This window comes from Taudactylus pleione, unplaced genomic scaffold (genome assembly GCF_031769625.1).
Source record: "Taudactylus pleione unplaced genomic scaffold, aTauple2 ptg001041l, whole genome shotgun sequence".
Taxonomy (NCBI): domain Eukaryota; kingdom Metazoa; phylum Chordata; class Amphibia; order Anura; family Myobatrachidae; genus Taudactylus; species Taudactylus pleione.
Window position 1 is genome coordinate 140,563 of NW_028285442.1, and position 16,374 is coordinate 156,936.

Consider the following 16,374-nt stretch of genomic DNA (forward strand, 5'->3'; position numbering starts at 1 on the left):
CCACTGAAAACGTGATAACGCATCGGCTATCTCATTCTCCACCCCAGGCACGTGTCTTGCCTTAAACAAGATGCTACATCGCCGACATGTGAGCACCAGCTGTGCTAGCAAGCGCAAAACCAGCAGGGAAGCCGCGCGTTGCCGATTGATCGCATGGACCACGCCCAGGTTGTCGCACCTGATAATGATGATGCGATTGCGTAAACGGTCCCCACAGATTTCAAAAGAAACCATTATGGGGAAGAGTTCGAGAAGGAGCAAGTCCTTAGTCAAACCCTTCGCCACCCATTCCTACGGCCAACTAACCAGGAGCCATCAAGGTAACAGCCGAACCCCGTGGCTCCTGCCGCGTCAGTGAACAGCTGTAGCCGCAAATTGTCAGCGGCTGGAGACATCCACAACCGAACGCCATTAAAATCCTGAAGAAACGAAACCCAGACATAGAGGTCCCGCTTAATCTCGGAGGATAAACGTAGCAAATGTCTCGGCGTAGTGACCCCAGCCGTGGCCCTTTCCAGCTTAAGCGAAAAAACTCTGCCCATTGGTATGACCTTACAGGCGAAGTTTAACAGGCCAAGGAGGGATTGCGCCTGCCACAGGGTAATTTTACTGGAACCCGCGCACTCCGCTATGGCATTGCGCAACTTGTCGACCTTATCGAGAGGCAGGCGGCAAGCGCCTGCCGAGGTGTCGATCTCGATACCTAGAAATGACAAGCAAGAGGAAGTGCCCTCAGTCTTGTCCGCAGCAACGGGAACCCCAAAATGAAAAAAAAAAAAAAACAGCGCTTGCAAAGAAAACAACAAAACTACATCTATCAGAACCGGCAGGGCAGACACAAAGAAAGTCATCGAAATAGTGGGCTCTCCCATGACCGCCGCAAGAAAATTCCACGCACCAGTGCAAGAAGGTGCTAAATCGCTCAAAATATGCACATGACACCGAACATCCCATAGGCAAGCACTTGTCTATGCAAAAATTTGCCGTCCAAGCGAAAACCCATAAACAGGAATGAGTGTAAAGGAAGTAGGCTAAAAGCTGACTCAAACATCTATCTTAGCCATCAGTGCGCCTGGACCATAAAACCTAATGACGTCCAAAGCATCGTCAAACGACTGGTACACCACCGAGGAAACCTCGACTGGTATGGCATCATTTACTGACGAGCCGGGCGGATAAGACAGATGCTGAATGAGCCTGTATTTTCCTGGAACTTTCTTTGGAACCACACCCACCGGGGAAACAAGACCCTTAATGGGGGGTTCCGCAAAAGGGCCCGCCATACTTCCGACGCCAACCTCAGCAGCCACCTTATCCCTAACAATGTGAGGCAACTCAAACGCAGACTTCAAATTTTTCGGCGAACCCGTGTCAACAGCCCTGTAAATAGGTAAACGTAAACCAAAACTGAAACCGTTTAACAAAAATTCTGCATCCTGCAAATCTGGGTACAAACGCAACCATTTCGCCATTGCTTTAACACGGACAGGGGATGGGGCTTTACTTAGCACCTGCTCCTTTTGCAGGCTGTGCAGGCTGCTGCTGGGCACCCAGCTTGAAACATTTGTAGGCTGGGTGGTTGCCACTACATCGCAAGCAGAGGTGACGAAAATTACATTTTCGTCCCTGCGTACACGTGGCATTATTAAAAGCTAAACATTTGCCAGACGCCTGCTGTTGGCCTTGACGCACCGAACTAGTCGCTTTGCTTGCGCTAGGCCCTTCATGGGCAGGACGTGAAGGCTGTGTGACTTCCAGCCACACCTCCACATCCTTCCACCCTAGATCCATCACTTGCCTGCCATCTTGCTTGCGATGAAATTCTTTGTCATAAGCGCGCCAATCCATGCCCCTAGAAGATAACTGCATGCTATGAACTAAATGCAAATACCTGATGACGTTCAGGTGTTCCTGAGGATGCGTCTCCAAATAACAAGCCGAAAAAACGCAAAAGCCGGCCAACCAATTATTGTAAGATTTGAAAGCTTCCAAACCTATACCGCCTTTTGCCCTAGCCGCTTTAAATGCCTTCTTGGTTTTTTCCTTAAGAGCAAAAATATCGACATAATCTCCTTTGTGGATCTTAGTGCGGCTAGTCGCCCTTAAACCTCGCAACACAGCGGTGTTGTCGCAAGTGTACCCGTGCGGAACCCTCCACACCTTTTTCCACTGGCTTACGCTTAGGGGTGCGATGCCTCCGCCTCGAGCGACGCCTTGCCTCCAATTTTGCATATTTTGCTGCTCTCTTACGCTCTCTGCCTGCGCTGGCCGCATTAGATACAGAGGAGGCGAAAGAAGACGTCAGAGAACTAGATTCTGAGAGAGACCCACCTGAAGCCTCCGATGTCGCAGTATCAGAGGAAAATCTGGACGGCCCCTCGTTGGCGTCTTCATCAACAAGTTTGCCTTCCTCAACATCGCCATCTGAAGCAGAAGAAAGGACACCTGCTGCCGCCTTCGCGGCAGGCAGCCTCATATCTGCACCGCCCTGGCCAGCGCCCTGACTCAGAGGAAGGGAGGGTGCGGTAGCCACTAAACTCTGCTGGACCATACTTGGTGCAAAAGCTTTCAGTGCTTGCACCAACTGATCTACATCGGGCCCCCCTTGTACCCTAGCAGAAGTCACGTTAGCATGCGCGACAGTCTGATTAAGCAAAGAGCCTGCTGGCGGAGATGCTAAGAAAGGGGCAAAAACAGCAGCCAGAGTTGACAATGCAGACACTATAGCTGAAGGGTCTGGCTGCACAGCAATGGGGGGGGGGGCAGCAATACCTAAGACTGCAGGGGCTAACTGGGCTGGGACCCACAAACTAGAACTAGAGGCCACTGAATCCCCACCCCCAGACATGGGAGCATGAGTTTGATGCAGGCTGTCTGCAAAATGGCTGACCCCCTGACTAAGCCCCGCTCACTAACATGGTGGGCGCCCCGCTGCGAGCGAGGGACGGGGAGGCCCCCAGGGGGACCGGACCCTGCATGTCCTCTAACTTAGAGCCTATCCCCCCGCCGGGACCTTCTCCTTTTACCGGAGGCTGTGTCCCTTATGTTAGGTGGGGGAGCGCGCAATTTGCTCCCAAATCCCGAAAGATGGACAAAAACTGTTGTTTGAACAAATTGTTTAAATCAAACATTTAACAAACTTGTCTGAACGACCATTTTCATCTGTTTTCTGGCATTTAGGAGCAAATTGCTGATCATCATTTACTCCAATACGTTACCAGATTTTCATTCCAACCAATCAACAAGATGGCTGGTTGGATGGAAGTTGGTCTAGTGTGTGGCCAGCTTTAAACACTGGAAAACGGACAAAAATTGTTCAAATTGGTTAAATTCGTGTGTTTTAACCAATTTGTCTGAATAATTTTTGGCTGTTTTCCAGTGTTTGTGAGCATGGTCGATTGTCATTTGCTCCCATACATTATTGGATTTTCCTTCCAACCAGCCAGATTGGACAGATATCTGACAGAAAATTGTATAGTGTATGCCCAGCATTAGTAAGTTATTTATGCAGGTGAACTCCACATACCATAATAGCAATCATCTGGCACTTTGGTATACTGGTCCCAATCAGGGTAGTTTGTTATTCTCCTTAGCTTCCAGCTGCTGGTGATTCCAAGTATGCAGCTATTGCTAGAGGGATATCTCACATGCAGGGTCTATTGAGATTCCCATACAGGAGTACCTTTAAGTGCCTTTTTGAGTGTGCAGATGACCAAGCTCTCCAGAGTGAAAAGGGGATATATAACTCGTTTTTCTGCCTCTCCTGTATAATCAGAGGCTTCCTCTCAATTATACAGTTTATTTGCTTTTGAGAGTTTAGCAAATCCTCTACTGGGAGCTGCAGTTCAACTGATATAAACATTGTCACCAGTCAGCTCACCACCCTTTCATATATATTTTCTTTGTTGATCTTCTAGAAGATAAAAGCTAGAATCTGATTGGTTGCTATGTGCAACACCATTTCTATAAACCCTCACTTTAGTAAATATACTCCTAACACACAGGTTCTCAAATTCGGTCCTCAGGACCCCAAACAGTGCATGTTTTCCAGGTCTCCTCACAGAATCACAAGTGAGTTATTAGCTTCACTTGTTGATCTTTTAAAATGTGTCAGTGAGTAATGACTACACCTGTGCACCTGCTGGGTGACCTGCAAAACGTGACCTGTGAGGGGTCCTGAGGACTGAGTTTGAGAACCACTGTCCTAACACATTTTCATGGGAAGATGGAAGAATATATTTTCCTTAGCTGCTCAGTAGGGCTGATTTAGAAGGCTTACTGTGTCCCCACTACTGTAGCTTTTGCTCCTTTTACTTCTATTTTGAACATACATAGTTCCAGGCTACTCTTAGAACCCTGGGTATATATTTATGAAAGGTAGATTTTAATGCATTTTGATCAATTTAAAAAAGATAAAAAATTATCTACATCGAAGTCGAGTTTCTGGGGCTAAATCACACATTTACTAACAGACAATTTTTTATTTGTTTTTTTTAAGTATTAGTAAATGTGTGATTTAGCCCAAGAAACACATCGATGTTGAACGATTTTAATCAAATTTTTTTATTGAATAAAATCGACCTTTAGTAAATATATACGCCCTGGTGCCTAAGTGAGGATGTGTGACATGAGAGGACCACATAGCTCCTTCCCCTAGTTTGTTATGTTCTGATGTTACCTTTATTTATAGAAATGAAGCATCAAGTATGTTGATTATGCATTTTATTTCTTGTTGGTAATACTTGCATTGTTACATACAGACACAGACATCATCATCTTCTCTTTTCTTTTCTCTAGAGATGGCCACCGTTCAAAATTTGCTTATCGACCATCGTTGGCTGACGGTTTTGCTGTCAATGGTGGAGATCCAATGGTTCTTCACCATCAATGGCACAGAGCCACGTCATATTTTTGTTTTTTCAGCCTGGCGCCGGGATACGGAGCCTTGTGCCGATCCCCATGAAGCCCTGCCCCCTCCTGTGATTGGATCATTCCGGGTGACTAATAGAACAGGGATGACCATTGTATGCTATTTCATAACGCACATAAAGTGTATATATAAGATATTACACAGTTGATTACTTATTTTAGCACCTACGACCTTGAGTAAAGTGATTAACCATTTTGGGATCATTGTAATCTTGTACTTTACATTATCTACTTTTTTACATTATCTACACTGATACCTACACATTCTCCTGTAGTCCTACAAACTACAAGTCCCTGCATGCTTTACCGGCTGACTGGTTGGAGGGTATGCTGGGACTTGTAGTTTCACAACAGCTGGAGAGCCACAGGTTGATCAGGCTTAGTCTAAAATAATGCTGGATACACACATGTCGTTATATAGTTCATTCAATTGGCGAACAATATATCGCGAGTCCATCGGCATGTGTGTACAATCGACATGTTTATAATTTACCTATTATTATTATTATTATCCTTTATATGGCGCAACAAGGGCTCCGCAGCGCCTCACAAAGTACATTAACAAATGAGTAAACTCGTAAAACAGCGACTTACAGTACAAGACAATACAGAATAAGAACATGGTTGATAAACATTGCTGCAGCGATCATAACACTCAAAAAAGCAGCTCCTTCTATTATGACTAGGGATGTGCGCCGACCCCCGTGTGTTCGTTTTGGATCTGTATATCCTTATGTTTTGGAGCTGGATTTGGTTTTGCCAAAACCTCTCCTTGCGTGTTTTGGTTTTGTTTCTGCATTTTTTATCAAAAATTGATACAATCTGCTAAAATCATATAATTTGGGGGTTTATTTTGTTCCTACAGTATTATTAACCTCAATATCATTAATTTCCACTCGTTTACAGCCAATTTTGACCACCTCACAGCTCACAATATTGTTTTCATCCAGTTTAGGCTCAAAATTGGCACCCAGCTAGCTAGCTGACTAAGCTAAGCGGCAGCAGTGGGCAGCACAAACATTTGGCAGTTCAACTTCCAACATGGCACATAAGGAAACATATGTTTTCATTAATGAAGAGGCCTGAGGGAGTTGGAGTATGTATGTAGTTGAAGGCAGGGACAGGAAGGGTGGATAGGTAGTAAATTTAATAAAAAAATTTGATTCTGAAGCTAATTTTTGAGAGAGGGAGAGCATGGGTGAACAATATGTCCCAAGTTTTGCCCACAAAATCAACTTGGTGGTTTAGAATATTTTTTTAAAATTAAAGGGGCATGGAGAAGATGCTGTCTGTAGCCATAAACATTTCTGGACATTTTTGGCATTCAGCAACTGCATGTCAAAGATTGCAGCAGCAGTGGCAGTTCAACTTCCACCATGGCACATCAGGAAACAAATGTTTTTATTATTCAAGAGGCCTGAGGGAATTGGAGTATGTATGTAGTTGAAGGCAGGGAAAGAAAAATTGGGATTAGTAGTAAATTTAAATTTTTTGATTCTGAAGCAAATTTATGAGGGAGGAGGGGAGGCATTTACAAAAAATATTTTACTCATTCACATGAGTCATTGCCCCAGAAGAATCCTTGAGTGCTATGCCTGCTGCTGCTGCTGGGAGTGGATTTTCATCCCAGAAGGGGACCAGGAAGACTACTAGTAGTGCTTTAAAAAACAATTGACTGTTAAACAATCCTTTGCAAAAATTCCACTTCACTAGAAAAGCAATTCCCAACCTGTACAGGGACATTACAAAAACTTAACTAGTGGCCTCCAAAATGCCATTGTATCCACTGTCCACTTAACCAAAGATATGTGGACAAGCTGAACAGAGCAAACACAAGATTTAAGATTTAAGTCTTACATTGTGGATTTCCTGAGAATCCTTGAGCTCTATGCCTGCTGCTGCTGCCGGGAGTGGATTTTCATCTCAGAAGGGGTGAGGACATTTTGTCTTTCTTCCCAACACACACATATCTGAAGAGATGCGAAGAGCTGTTGATAAGCAAATTGTCAGCTCAAGTGGCACGTGATGCAGTGGTGACTTCTCCTTCAGTTTCTCCAGCAAGTGCATCTGCCGAGAAAAAAACTATACTTTGCCCCCAAAAAATCACTAGTGATGCAGATGAGTCAACACAACCAAGATTTTTTGTCTTGTGCCCAGACATGACAATGGCTATTCCTTATCATGGGCAACAACTGTTTAATCCACTAATTTACACAAACAACATCCTCATCAACAGCATCCTCATCATCAACATCCTCATCATCAACATCCTTATTAGCATCAGCTACACAAATATCCTGCTCATCCTGATGCACTTCCACCGAAGCATCCTCAATTTCTATGTCAGCATGTTCACTTGTGCTTACATAATCATAAAAGGCAGAACCACAGTCATAAATAAAGACCAAGGTCTTAGCCTTTCCTTGCCATTTCATGTGGTGAAACTGGCATATTGCCAATTGTATGTCTTTCTGCAGCTAACTTTCCCTTTGATGTTTTCTTCTTTACCATTGTAAAAGATTGATTCTTGATAATAGATGCCCTGACTTAAGCCCTGTATGCCCTTGGGCATCAGCTTTAGTAGATGATGTAGATGGACTAGTATCGTCATGACTAGTGGCACTGGCAGCAGCTACAGCACTAGTATGTGGTTCCTGCTCTCTTCTCAAGTCTCAACTGATCGTTCTCCATATTAACAAACACAAATAAAGTGGGGTACAGCACACACGTCAATATGAACCAATTTTAAATATTACACTGCGGTATCAATGACCTACAGTGTCACAAGATTTGTTATGAATAAGAGAATAACACACTGCGCTGCCACTTACAGTGTCACAAGATTATTTATCAATAAGAATAACACACTGTGCTACCACTTAGTGTCACAAGATTAATTATTTATGACTAAGAATAACACACTGCGCTACCACTTACAGTGTCACAAGATTAATTATTTATGAAAAAGAATAACACACTGTGCTACCACTTACAGTGTCACAAGATTATTTATGATTAAGAATAACACACTGCGCTACCACTTAGTGTCACAAGATTATTTATGAATAAGAATAACACACTGCGCTACCACTTACAGTGTCATCACAAGATTATTTATGAATAAGAATAACACACTGCGCTACCACTTACAGTGTCATCACAAGATTATTTATGAATAAGAATAACACACTGCGCTACCACTTACAGTGTCATCACAAGATTATTTATGAATAAGAATAACACACTGCGCTACCACTTAGTGTCATCACAAGATTATTTATGAATAAGAATAACACACTGCGCTACCACTTAGTGTCATCACAAGATTATTTATGAATAAGAATAACACACTGCGCTACCGCTTAGTGTCATCACAAGATTATTTATGAATAAGAATAACACACTGTGCTGTCACAGTGATGTCATTATGTTTTATATATAACGCATGTTATTTAGCACTTTGTTGTGGTCTTGTAGTCAACGTGTAGACTAATCAGTTATTCACAATTGAGGAAAGAAGTGAAAAGTTGAATATTAGACTGCGCTACCACTTAGTGTCACAAGATTTTTTATGAACAAGAATAACACACTGCGCTACAACTTATAGTGTCACAATACGTGGACAATAAACTGCGGTCTGGCCGGCAGTGTCACCAAACAATAATAGTGCAGCTAAGTTGCTAACGCACACACACAAAAAAAAAGAAGAAGCGCTTTTATTTTTTGGACCCTGGGGAAGAGCACCCCTGAATGAGGCAGCAGCCCCTTAATGAACTACACAGACAGCATCCCTTTTTTATGGACAACAAAGCACCCCTGCCGAGTGCAGACAGACAACCTGCAGAGTCACAAATATGTGGACAATAAACTGCGGTAGTGTCACCGAACAATAATAGCGCAGCTAAGTTGCTAACGCACACACACAAAAAAAAAGTTATTTTTTTTACACTGGAGAAGAGCACCCCTAATTGACAGAGTACCCCCATTGGACAACACAGCACCCTTTTATGGACTGCAGCCCTAGCCTGATGGACAGGACAACAACACAGCAGCAGCCACAGTTAATTGACAGGACAAGTGACACAGCAGCTGCAGCACCCACTGAAGGAAGCCCCCCTTTATATACTGCAGCCTAAGCCTCTTTATTGACAACACAGCAGCAGCCTTCAGGCCAAGACCCCGACTGGACACACACTGAGTGACTGACAGTGACTGACTACATCTGCTAGCTTCTCTCTCCACAGCCGGAGTGAAAATGGCGCAGATCGCGGGGACCTTTATATAATCCAAAACCTGCGAGAATTCGACAGCAGGAGGATGACGCGTTTTGCCTCGGTTTCGGACCCTAGTCAGGCGGGAAAACCCGAGCCTAGCTTGATTCTCGCCTCGGATCTGGAAATTCTCAGAGAACCGGACCTGCAATTGAAATTGATATCAAACAGATCTTGAAATGTAATGCAGATTCCTTCTGATTATCTTTTCTGTACATATGTCCTAGTACCAGATTTCCAAAAACACAGACAGGTTCCCTGGCGCCATGGTCTTGCAAATTATATCTGATTTACTATGGATTATCTGTAAATAAATCAAGTCTCTTTTCACCTGTGCTTGCAGTTGCATCATACTTATTTCTAATAGGGTTCGTTTAAAACCAACCCTTTATCAATCACTGTTAGACACTACAAAAACATTTGCTGAAATACCCATGCTACGATAATGTATACATAGAGCATACTTGCCTACTTTTGAAAAAGCTTTTCAGGGAGAGTGTGAAAGCAGCACCTATGGGCACGGTGGTAAAGTGGGCGTGTACTGCTACATCTGAGAGGCGTGTCATAAACCTGACTTACATCCACATATAAATGAGCCCCAAAGCAGTTAGTAAGATCTATTTGTTGATGAAAACGCACCCAATACTTTTCAGTAAATACATGTAGCCATAGGGATCACTGTGTCTTAAAACCAATGCAGGGAAGTTATACTAATGATCCCATTTGAATGTATATATCTCTGTTTTTTTTAATATATAACAGCTTAATAATGGGGGTAAGGTGCAATCAGGGAGATTACTAGACTCTTCAGGGAGCCAGTGAGATTGCTACTATTTCAGGGAGTCTACCTGACAATCAGGGAGAGTTGAAATGTATGACATATAGCAAATAGCAGGATGATTAAAAGCAAATAAAACAGTAAAGTTACATGATTTAAATGTTGGTCATGTTTCCAAAAGTAGAATTTTTGTTATGTAATATAAATCAGTGATTCCAAACTAGGACGCATATAAAATGTCACAATCCTAGATTCCCAGGCTGGATTGGCCACGATAATTTGGGAGCAACAGTGAAAACCTGGTATGTATGCTGTACATCCAATATATATGAACTGTATATTAATTTTGAGCCATAAAATGGACCCCATCATTGCTCATTGTGATGTTGTATTTGACCAGTTAATCTAGAAATAATAATTGTTGTATTAAGTTTGGATATTTAGTAAGAGGCAGATGTAAATGGTGATGGTATAAAACTATTAAATTGCATTAACTTGTCTTGTGTGTACAGTATAATGTAATGTGTGGATTTTACCAGTGTTTGTAGGGAGATTGGTATTAGCAGGGCCAGTTTAAGGTCTCTGAGGGCCCCTGGGCAACAAACATGTGGGGGCCCCTATTAAATGTGACGAACTGGGGGTATGCCCAATGGGGACCCCAGTAGTGTCAGTGCCCACTGTGGTAGTGCCCCGTATGCAGAGCCCACAGTCGTGGTGCCCTTTATGCAGTGCACCCAGTAGTTATGCCCCTGTAGTAGTGTCCCCAATAGTAATGCCCCCTGTATAAATGTTCTCAGTAGTAATACCCTTGTAGTTGTGCCCCCAGTAGTCATGCCCCCTGTGGTAGTGGCATCAGTTGTAATGCCCCCTGTAGTAGTACCCTCTGTATAAATGCCCCTGTATTAGTGCCCCTAATAGTAATGTTCCCTCTGTACTAGTGCCCCAGTAGTAGTGCCCTACCTTCAAGTAGTCCCCAATAGTAATGCCCCCAGAAATGGTGCCCCCAATAGTAATGCCCCTAGTTGTAATGCCCCCTGTAGTAATGCCCCCTGTAGTAATGCCGAGTAATGCCCCCCCGAGTAATGCCCCCTGTAGTGATGCCCCCCAGTAGTAATGCCTCCCTGAGCAATGCCCTCAGTGGAACAGCCGCTTGTGCTTACCTTAAACCCCGCTCCCGCTGCCTTCTGGTCTGCCCGGCTGCTCCTCTGCACTATGGGAGAGACGTTATGATGTCTCTCCCATAGTGCACTGCCTGAGCCGGAAGCCCGCCTCCGGCTCTGGCTGCCGCTGCAGGGAGGGAGCCGGGCGCCCGCTGGTTACAATCTCAGTGGGCGCCTGGCCAATGCTGCCTCTCTGCGGCACCGGGGTTAGGTGCCCGGAGGAGGCGGAACTGGTTCCATCGCCACCGGTTCACTTTAACCCCGATGGCTGGGTGTGGGGGCCCTTCAGGTGTGGGGGCCCAGGGACGATCGCCCCTGTCGCCCCCCCTTTAATCCGGCCCTGGGTATTAGGAGTGGCAGATATAAGGGCTGATGTAGTTGGGTAGCAAAATGGGTATAAATCACTGAAAGTATCTGCAAAAATAACGTGTTTCTGTATCTCGCGATGCATACACCTCTGCACCAGCAGCTCATTCATGTGTTTTATGGCAAGTCCAGTGCGCATGCGTAAACATTTCTGAAAAACCCTATGGCGCCTGCGTTACAGAGTGTACTTACAAAGGAGCTGTTGCGATCGGGTCAGACGGTATCAGAAATGTGGTGGAAAGTATGGGCACTCCTGGGCGGTGACTGGGAGGTGGCTAGTGATGCACGCAAAAATGGCCAGTTCAGTGGGCGCGTTATGGAAGTGGCGCGGACTTGTCAATGTGAGCGGTTGCGTTCACAGCTGTAAGCGTAGGGCTCCATGGTCAGCTGGAGAAGCTACACTTGCCATAGGGCTGGTGCACGTTTGGTTGGTACGACCGATGGTGACATCTAAGGAAGCTTCCATCAGTATTACAGCATGTATGGACTCTACAAATGGGGGCGTCTCAGACCTTGCACATTGGGCCGCATGGCTCTACACTGGGGGAGGAGTTCGTAGTCCATTTGCATAAACTTGTAGACAGGCGACTGCCAATAGACCCTGCTTCCGTGCGACTCAGAATCAGGCCCTTGATCACTGTGATGTCCAGAATTTTGCTAATAAAACCTTTTTGTAATATATACTAAAGTGAGTGCTATTTCTCCTTACTGCTATCTGGAAGGGAGAGTCTGGGTTTGATGGATAGACAGACAGATGTTTGCTTTTAGCTTACTTTCAAAATGACTATTGGTAGTCTTCTAATTTGTGTGGGTATGTCATAAAAAAGTCACTGCTATTGATGTTGAAATGTAACAAGTGCAAATGGGGAAAAATAGGCTCAGCACAGAGGTGAGAAAACTCTCAGCAACAATAGGGTTCATTATACTGTATGTCTATGACACTTTAATACATTATTATATTGTTTATAAATAAGGTAAAGCTACTTTTACATTACTACTAACACTATCAAGTCAAATCTGTACACTATCTCAATTCTACTGCGGGGTGTACTGTAAGTATACCTCTTTTTTACTCCTGCAGTAATATCCTACTGATGTACAGCTAGCGACATCTTGAAATGCATCCGACTGAATCTATTATGGTCACGAGAAATGTTTTGACTGGCGAAGACTGAAAAGTTTTATATACTTTTACTTTGGTATACCTATTTAAGGCTCAGAGCACAAAGTCAGATGACATAGGGGATGATGTTGGGTTGATAGCATAACTATCCCTAAAAAAGCTCTAAAAGAAACACGTAAAAATGCGCATTCACACCCATATGCTGAGAGGAAGACATCTCAAGGTGCGTCTAGTTCTGCGCCAATAGTATATTCCCGGCGTTTATGTGAGGCGTACCTCTGGTACACTTATACCCAACCAGGGGGCATATTCAATTAGACACGAAAAGCCGTTTCTGCTGAAAAGTATCGCGGATGACGTCATTTCACCATGCGAAAACTTATCTCCGTATTCAATTCCAAAGACTTTTCCGCGTACGCGGAAAGTCAATGCAGTGGAATAGGCGAAAAAGATTTACCTATGAAAGCAGGCGGAAAAGAGTGCAGAATTGCGGTTTTGGGGTGCAAAGGTTGGGAAACCACTCTGCACCCTTGGGACAGCCTACTAAAGGTTAACTGCGTAAAAAAAAACCTTTAAAAAAAAATGACTTTGAAAAAGGGGGCGAAAAAGTACAGTTGGGGTACAAACTTAAAAAGTAGTGAAATAGACTTTTGTGGGGTCTGGAAGTATGGGGGAGGTGTTTTTTTGATTGCAGGGGCTGAAGGTGCTTTTTTAATGTTTTTTAAACTTCACTTTTACAAATTTTAACCATGCTTGCACCCATTTTCATGTACTCCAAATTAGCTGGGACTACTTATTTTCTTCCCAAAAAACTGCTAAATGCTATTCTTCATCACTTGTGCAAAGACGCTAATTAGCAGCTAATGGGAGCATTTAAGTACCCAAAATAGCTTCAGTAGGGCTATTCGGGGGCAGCTATAATGAACCCCAATGTTAGTGCATCTTTTGGGGGGGTGTCAGCCTGATTTACCCAAATCTGACAGCACTTTTCGCCTGTTTGAGTTTCGCAGGGTTCTGTTTTCTCATCCTTTGGAATTGAATAGGGCAAATAGCGGGGCCGCGCACGAAAAGTTTTTTGCGTCCAAAACACGCAAAGTTGGCGAAAAGTACGGCAGGCGAAACCTTTCCGACTTTTCGCTTTTAATTGAATATGCCCCAGGTTGTAATATCAATGGCAGTTTTTACATTTGTTTTGATAGTGAAAAGCACATTCTATATTAGATATAATTTCAATAGAAACAAATACTACCCTCCGTAATATAGCAAGTATAATATTACTTCTCATGTACACATTACAGTAGCAACAAATGCAGTCTAAAATACACCCACATAATCATATAATATCGGCATAACAACTGAAGAAACACTTCCTGCATTCAAAGCAGGGACGTGCAGTCAGGGTAGGCAGGGGAGGCAGAGCCTCCCCTGTCATATTCCTGAGATTTGACATAAAAATTATTAGAATAATACAAAGAACATCTTCTTTGTTTATTATAATCATTTTTATAGTTAAAACTCACCAGCTTTGTGGAGCTCCCTGTGACTGCAGGGAGAGGAGAGAAGAGGCAGCAACACCTTAGCCTTGCTTTTGTATAGTCAGACACTGCAGAGCTGGGGGCAGGGCCACACCACGAGCACGAGAGAGCTAATAGAGGCATGCCTCTTAGTGTGGGGGGCATGTCTTGAGCACTGATGGACACCTTGGATGTGTCATGTGACCAGGAAGTGCACTGCACAGTGTTTTGAGATCGGAACTTAGCAGCAAAAGAAGACACAGTGATGCAAGTAGGAGAATCAATGGGCACTGAAGCTTAGTGTAGTGAGGGGAGAGTTACAGTGAGTAGGGGGTGAGACAGGCTCCCAGCACTCAAACTAGGGATGTGCAGGCTCGGATAGGTTCGAGTTTGCACGTGGAGTTCGGATTTTTCCCTCCAAAAAAACGGAACTCAGAACGAGGCAAAACGTCATCTTACATGGACGAACATCATCATTCCTGGACAAAAGACCAGGAATGATGATGTTCGTCCATGTAAGATGACGTTTTGCCTCGTTCTGAGTTCCGTTTTTTTGGAGGGAAAAATCCGAACTCCACGTGCAAACTCGAACCTATCCGAGCCTGCACATCCCTAACTCAAACCCATCTCCATGTGTGCATCCCCAGCCATTGACCTCACCGCACGTCACTGATTCAAAGGTCAATCTATGGTATTTTCAGATCTGCCTGTAATGCACGCAGATCAGAAGGTGCAAGGTACGGCGCACGGGAGCGAGCAATAGTGCGAAAACACTAGACAATATAGACGTTCTGACGTTCCAATTCGTCTAAAATTGTCAAGTCTTCCAATTTATCGTCTAGTGTGTGCCACGCCTAAGGATCTGTCTCAGTCGCAATTAAACAACAAACATGTCCTTATTGTATGTTATTTATGCCGACCATTTGTGTGGCCATAGAGACATAACATTCACTGGAGAGATTCCAAGAAACTGCCTTTGAGACCATTCTAGGTTTTCATCCTGTCTGCTGATTCTTATTCAGAAAAAATCAGCCTCAGTATTGTCCCTAGATCCTAGAGAAATAATAGACTACATGCCTGTGAATTACAAATGACCTATTACAGTACGTGGATAAAGCCTGTACAAACTTCATTTCTGTTCTGTGAGGTACAAAATATGTAGACTATGTTCAGCATATACATACATAGATGTGTCTTCTAGCTAAAGCGTGTTGTGGATTCAGGGTGGTTGCTAGGCTCTTCATTAAGGGCACATTTACACAAATCCATTGTATGTGTGATTTTCATACATGAATGTTTTCAAAATAGGTCAAATGAAGGTGACACCGGTTTGTTCTAAAATGTTAACACCACCTTTAATGTTTTAGGACGTGGCACAACATATCTCTCATGCGTTTAATGTGCACTGGCGGTAATAAATTGTATTTGCGAGCCCAATGCATGTGGAGGAGATGTACTAAATCTTGCAGAGAGATAAAGTACCAAACAATTAGCTCCTAACTCACTTTACAGGCTGTGTTTGAAAAATTACAATTAGGAGCTGATTGATTGGTACTTTATCTCATTTCAAGGTTTAGTACATCTCCCCCAAATAGTGCACGGAAAAGACATAAAAAATGTATATCTAATCTGTGCATTCATTTACATGCTCTTATCCATTTTCCCAGCATATATACGTGAGACAGTTTTAGTTAAATGGATATTTCTGAATGTTGCGATGATTTCATTATGCTGACAGGAGAGCTTCCTTACATTTCACATTACAGTATTTTTACTACAGATGAGCAGTTCAGTTTTGACTCTGTTCTTTTTTGCCAAATTAGTGCAAGTTTGGATTAGCTCGAATTTATTTATTGGCTATCCAAAACACTTGAGAGCCGAATAGCCAACATGATGCCGTTTTTGAGATCAGAACATAACCGCGTAAAACTGAACCGCTCATCTCTAATTTTGTGGGAAGAGACCAGATCTGCACCCATCCAATCTCACTGGCCGCTTCTAAAGCCTTTGTATTTCAAGAATCTATAGTCTGTAAATTTGAAATAACCTTCAGCCAGTGATTGTAATAGAGTAGAGGAAATGCCAGTTGTCTTACTGTACGAAGTACCATGAAAACACATCTGTTTAAATCCAATATATGCCAATTTTATATAGGTTTCATTTACATTTGTCTTATATGTCTGTATTTCTGTTTGCTAAATATACGGTACTAATATTGACAGCAATATGTGTA